The sequence below is a fragment of the Mauremys mutica genome, unplaced genomic scaffold, assembly GCF_020497125.1.
Source record: "Mauremys mutica isolate MM-2020 ecotype Southern unplaced genomic scaffold, ASM2049712v1 000393F_np12_subseq_70375:222436_obj, whole genome shotgun sequence".
In the NCBI taxonomy this organism is placed as follows: domain Eukaryota; kingdom Metazoa; phylum Chordata; order Testudines; family Geoemydidae; genus Mauremys; species Mauremys mutica.
The window spans coordinates 123,760-130,037 of record NW_025422939.1 but is presented as its reverse complement, the minus strand read 5'-3'; the positions used below and the strand labels follow the sequence as shown (position 1 = coordinate 130,037).

The window sequence follows — 6,278 nt, the reverse complement described above, 5'->3', positions numbered from 1 at the left end:
CATGAATAACAGGGAGGCAAAATAAACATAAACCCCAAATTGCAATACAGGTGGGGAAAGAGGCGATCATGGTTAAGCCAAACACATCAAAATAAAAATTAATACTAAAAAAGGGAAGGGTGGAAGAGATCAGGTATGTGGAGATCCCCTTGATATTTCAACGCACATTGTTAGAATCAAAGTTCAGACTTGACACTGGAAAACCCGCAACTACCTGTCTCTCTGAACACCTGTGATGAGCAAGACGGAGTTGGGACACCTGTTCTGCTTCAATCATTTATTGTCTCTCTGTTCTGTCTTTCTTCGCCCCCCAGTTCCTCGTCTCCAATGTCTCTGCCTTTCTCCTCTTGCTCCCTCTCCCCTGCCCTTCCCAGGAACTCACACTCTACAGCATTTAGGACAAGCCAGAGCTCCCACGTTCTGCACATGAGCCTGTGTCAGAGGACGTGTGACCCCGGTCAGAACCAGTCACCAGATCAATATGACCCTTTATGGGCGACTTCTCTGCCTGCTCTGCAATGTACATCTCCCCTCTTCCCCCCCCCCGCCCCCCGCAAACAGGGTGGGGGTACAGCTCTGACTGAGAGGCCTAACAGGAGAAATTTCAGCCCAAAGACAAATTTGTGTGAAATGTTGAGAAATGAAGAGCCCCCCAAATCCCCAGAACTCTAGTGTCACCCCCATGGCACCAGCACAGGGAACCCAGTGAGATGGGGTTACAGAATACAAGGGGGAGGGAGCAGGGAGAGAGGTGACAGGGAATCTCTCTTTTTCTTTCTCTCGTCACTTTCTGTTCTTCTCTTTCCTTCCAGGAACTGCAGTCACAGCAGGGAGGGGTTTGTCTCCGTGTCTGTCACGGAGGTGGTGGAAGTGACGGATTCTGTGATTTCCTGCAACCTCCGTGACTTCTGCAGTGGGCACAGTGGCTTAGTCAAGGGCCACTCAATCAACTGGCTCCAGGGACCGCCCAAGCAGCGGCCAATGCGGCTGGCCCTGGGGACCACTTGACCAGTGGTCCCGAGGGCAGCAGGAGCAGCCACAGCTTGGTGGCCTCTGGCAGCACTTCTGGGGTGGCCAGAGCAGCAGCTGGCCCCCTGGGGCTCCCCCCTGCCCTAGCAGCAGCTGGAGTGGCAGCGACTCTCAGGGCTTCTCCCCTGGTAGCTGGTGCTCATTATCCATCAAATAAATCAAAACACTTCCCCCTGCAAGTGGATTTAGCCCGGGACCCTCAGAGTCAGCAGCTGTTACGCCCCCACTGAGCTCTCTGGTCAGGTGTCCTAGTGCCAGGAGCCTCCGCTGTAGATCCTAAAATAGCGTTTTTGCACCAGGGGCAGCTGAAATTTTGGACCAGACATTGTAGCTCCACTGTTATTTTACTGAATTGCTTCAAAACAGCAAGTGTAGAAAGTCTCCTAAGTGCCAGGCTCTCTGCCATGGAAACAGCTGCCCCTGCTCTCCAGGAGTCTGTGAGTTCCACCCAGCAACGTACACACCTGCTCCACACTGAAGGGGAGTCAGACAGTGACGGTAACGCAAATCTTCAGACTATTAACCCAGGTCCTTTTCTTTAACCCAGGACGTGCCAGTCACCTGTTAGCCATGGCGTTATCTTCATCTTCAAATACCTCTCAGGACATTGAACAGAGGGAGTGAAACCCCCTCCCCCGAATGGCTCCCTGTTGAGGCGTTGTACCGAACCTGCCCCTGGAGACTGTCTGGTTTTATACTCTTAGAGCTTTTTCTCTTCAAACCGCTTATTCCAATCTCTGGGCCACCTCCGCATTTCAGAGTTTAGAATTTACTCTCATCACCCTCCTATGGCACTTTCCATGTGAATTGGGCAAAGCAAGTGGGGGAAGCTCCGTGGCTAATGAAAACCAATGCTCTGGGTGAGGCCTGAACTGACACCCACAGCTGTATTTCCCCCTGCATGAGCCACTATAGGTGCTTCTTAGACAAACTTGGGCTGTAGGTGGTTATGTGTGTCTGTGCTTCACCACTTTGGCTGCTCTGTGAAAAGCTGATGGTTCAAACAGAAGCTGGTGGGTTTTTGTTTTGTTTTAAGCAATTAGAGTCTAGTACGTTTTAACAGGCAGAAAATGTCCTATTCTGGTCTAGCCCCATTTGACTCCTTCTGTCCATCTTCTTCCTTCCCCCTCAGTGTCTTTCCTTCCCCACTGTGGACATGCAGAGATGAACCCCAGTCAGTCTGTGTCACAGAGAGTCTGTATCTCCTAAGGAATGTGGGTGAAGGATTCCAGCTGAATTAACGCCGCTCACCTGAGTTAGAAACATTTGTTTCTTTTGAGCACATAGTGGGAAATGGGACATTAATTCAGAGCCAGGAGGCAAGGCAGAGGCTTCATGCTCTTGATCTCCATGAAGGGAGAGAGGATCCTCAGGAAGGAACAGAGCTTCCTTTAGATTCGAGCTGGGTCTCCTGGAAGTTGGAAAAGACCCTTGGTCACTGAGGATCTCATGGGATCGTGCTGCTCCAGAGGCTCGAGAGTCCTGGGTGCGGGGAGGGTGTCACTGCACCGTCTGAAATGGAAGGGAGGACCCTGGAAGAGATGGGGAGGAACAGAAAATGGAGAGGAATGAAACAGAATAAACACCTCTTCTCTCTCCCCTCCCCAACCCAGCAAGAACTGTTATCAGTGGGGAAACTCCCCACCATGAATGGCAGAGACCACAGAGACATTCGCCTCATGCTGAGAAGTAAGGTGACCAATCACCAAGTGTGAAAAATCAGAGACTTTCCCCAGGTGCATTGGTGGTATAGTGGTGAGCATAGCTGCCTTCCAAGCAGTTGATCTGGGTTCAATTCCCAGCCAATGCAATGATGTGATGATTCCTCCACTGGGAATTGGTTTAATTTCAGTCACATTGTTTCAGTTTATCGAGAGAATCAGTGTCCCAAATCCTAACAGGTCATTAAACACCCAGTGGAGGAAGAAAGGGGTGGGACTATATAATAAGCAGTTGGAGTCATCCTGGTATTACAATGCTTGGTTTATTTATTTTTTTTTAAATTCCTTTACTTCCCTCTCCCTTTTAGACTCAGAGCCTTTAAGGTCAGAAGGGACCAGTGTGATCATCAGGAGGGAGGGGGAGGGGGAAAGCCACTTCACAGGCATTCAGAGAGGGAGAGGAGACAAAAATGGGAATGGGGGAAGTATAACAGACCTATTGAGCATAGAAATCACTGCTGCTCCTACAACAGCAGGGACAGGCCACTAGGAGCTGGGAAAAATTAAGCCATCATGTTTCTGCCTGGTTTTGAACCAGGGACCTTGTGCGTGTTAGGCAAACGTGATAACCACTACACTACAGAAACTTTGTTGTAGGGCTCTGCCCCTCCCTTCATAAGAACAGAAGAATGGCCAGACTGGGTCAGCCCAAAGGTCCATCCAACTCCATATCCTGTCTGCCAACAGTGGCCAATGCCAGGTGCCCCAGAGGGACTGAACCTAACAGGTAATGATCAAGTGATCTCTCTCCTGCCATCCATCTCCACCCTCTGACAAACAGAGGCTAGGGATACCATTCCTTACCCAGGCTGCCTAATAGCCATTAATGGACTTCACCTCCATGAATTTATCTGCAAAAATAATGAGGAGTACTTGTGGCACCTTAGAGTCTAACAAACTTATTTGAGCATAAGCTTCCGTGGGCTAAAATCCACTTAAACAGATGCATACAGTGGAAAATACAGCAGGAAGATATATATATACACAGAGAACATGAAAAAATGGGTGTTGCCATCCGCACTATAATGAGAGTGAGCAGTTAAGGTGAGCTATTATAAGCAGGAGAAAAAAACTTGTAGTGATAATCAGGATGGCCCATTTCCCACAGTTGACAAGAAGGTGTGAGTAACAGTAGGGGGACAAATAAACATGGGGAAATAGTTTTACTTTGTGTAATGACCCACCCACTCCCAGTCTTTATTCAAGCCTAATTTAATGGTGTCCAGTTTGCAAATTAATTCCAATTCAGCATCTCTCGTGGGAGTCTGTTGTTGAAGGTTTTTTGTTGTAATATTGCGACTTTTAGGTCTGTAATCGAGTGACCAGGGAGATTGAAGTGTTCTCTGGCTGTGTTTGAATGTTATAATTCTTGATGTCTGATTTGTGTCCATTTGTTCTTTTATGTAGAGACTCTCTGGTTTGGCCAATGTACATGGCAGAGAGGCATTGCTGGCACATATCACATTGGTAGATGTGCAGGTGAATGAGCCCCTGATGGCATGGCTGATGTGATTAGGTCCTATGATGGTGTCCCCTGAACAGATATGGGGAGAGAGTTGGCAATGGGCTTTGTTGCAAGGATAGGTTCCTGGGTTAGTGTTTTTGTTGTGTGGTTGCTGGTAAGTATTTGCTTCAGGTTGGGTGGCTGTCAGTAAGCAAGGACTGACCTGTCTCCCAAGATCTGTGAGAGTGAGGGATTGTCCTTCAGGATGGGTTGTAGATCCTTGATGATGCACTGGAGAGGTTTTAGTTGGGGGCTGAAGGTGACGGCTAGTGGGGTTCTGTTACTTCCTTTGTTGGGCCTGTCCTGTAGTAGGTGACTTCTGGGTACTCTTCTGGCTCTGTCAATCTGCTTCTTCACTTCAGCAGGTGGGTACTGTAGTTGTAAGAACGCTTGATAGAGATCTTGTAGGTGTTTGTCTCTGTCTGAGGGGTTGGAGCAAATGCGGTTGTATCTTAGAGCTTGGCTGTAGACAATGGATTGTGTGATGTGGTCTGGGTGAAAGCTGGAGATGTAGGTAAGTATAGCGTTCAGTATGTTTCCGGTACAGGGTGGTGTTTATGTGATCATCACTTATTAGCACAGTAGTGTCCAGGAAGTGGATCTCTTGTGTGGATTGGTCCAGGCAGAGGTTGTAGGTGGGATGGAAATTGTTGAAATCATGGTGGAATTCCTCAAGGGTTTTCTTTTCCATGGGACCAGATGATGAAGATGTCATCAGTGTAGCACAAGTAGAGTAGGGGCATTAGGGGACGAGAGCTGAGGAAGCGTTGTTCTAAGTCAGCCATAAAAATGTTGGCATACTGTGGGGCCATGTGAGTACCCATAGCAGTGCCGCTGACTTGAAGGTACACATTGTCCCCAAATGTGAAATAGTTATGGGTGAGGACAAAGTCACAAAGTTCAGCTGTGACATTATCGGGGATACTGTTCCTGACGGCTTGTAGTCCATCTTTGTGTGGAATGATGATGGAGCGTCTACATAGCCAGACAATACTGCTGTCAGGGTGCCAATGCCTGAGATGATGGGGCATCCAGGATTTCCAGGTTTATGGATCTTGGGTAGCAGATACAATAACCCTGGTTGGGGTTCTAGGCTGTCTTATTGCCAAGGGATGGAGAAACTCGGCCAGCAGCAGGGGGTGCAGAATGCCATCCTAGTGTGGGGGTGACAGCGCCTCCAAGATCCTGACACCCCTATTGGTTCCACTGCTGGTTGTTTTCCTTTTCCGATGGGACTTTGGGCAAGTTGCTTCCCCCTCTAGGGCTCCGTCCCCAGCAGGCAAATGGGGATTTCGTACCTTCCCGCTATTGGAAAGTGCTGGGAGAATCCCCCAGCCGAAGCTGCTCTGACAGCGCTAAGCAGCATCTGACCATTCAAGGTCGGAGCGCGCTGCCCAGGAGGAGGAGTGTTTGGCTCTGGGGTTTCACTTCAGCCCAGTCTAGAGAGAGGGGCCCAGCCATGGGGTTTGGCTCAAGAAGACCAAGTCCCCAATTCGTTAAGGGCGTTTTGAATTCCAGTCCTGAGTTCCAAAGTGCTTGGTGTCAGTTGCACGTTTTGGAAGCATGCTCTCCACTCCATTTTCCAAATCATTCATGAAACTATTGAATAGTACCGGACCCCGGACTGATCCCTGCCGGACCCACGAGGTGCCCCCTCTCTGTTGGGCAGCCAAACCTGGAGACGGGCCCTTGGAGTCTGGGCTTTCAACCAGCTCTGCACGCACATGACACTGATTGCATCTAGACCGCATTTCCCTCGTTTGCTTGTGAGAATGTCCTGCGGGACTGTGTCAAAAGCCTTAGTAACCCCGAGATAGATCCCATCTACTGTTTACCCACCTCCACTAGGCCCGGAACCCTGCCAAAGAAGGAAAGAGGCTGGGTTTGGGATGATTTGTTCTTGACAAATCCATGCTCCCTCGTCCTAAGAACCAAATTATCCTGTAGGTGCTGCTGACAAACTGATTGTTTAAGAATGTATTGCAGTATCTCTCCAGCTGTGGAAGTGAGGCGGCTAGTCTGCA

At 49.2% G+C, this 6,278-nt stretch overlaps 2 non-coding genes across 2 annotated transcripts; one reads left to right on the top strand and one right to left on the bottom strand.

Annotated features, from left to right (window-relative positions):
* Positions 1-2,767: 2,767 nt before the first annotated feature.
* TRNAG-UCC lies at positions 2,768-2,839 on the top strand. The gene has a single exon. It is a non-coding gene; the product is annotated as a tRNA-Gly (tRNA).
* A 425-nt stretch (positions 2,840-3,264) lies between these two features.
* TRNAV-AAC lies at positions 3,265-3,337 on the bottom strand. The gene has a single exon. It is a non-coding gene; the product is annotated as a tRNA-Val (tRNA).
* Positions 3,338-6,278: the final 2,941 nt, after the last annotated feature.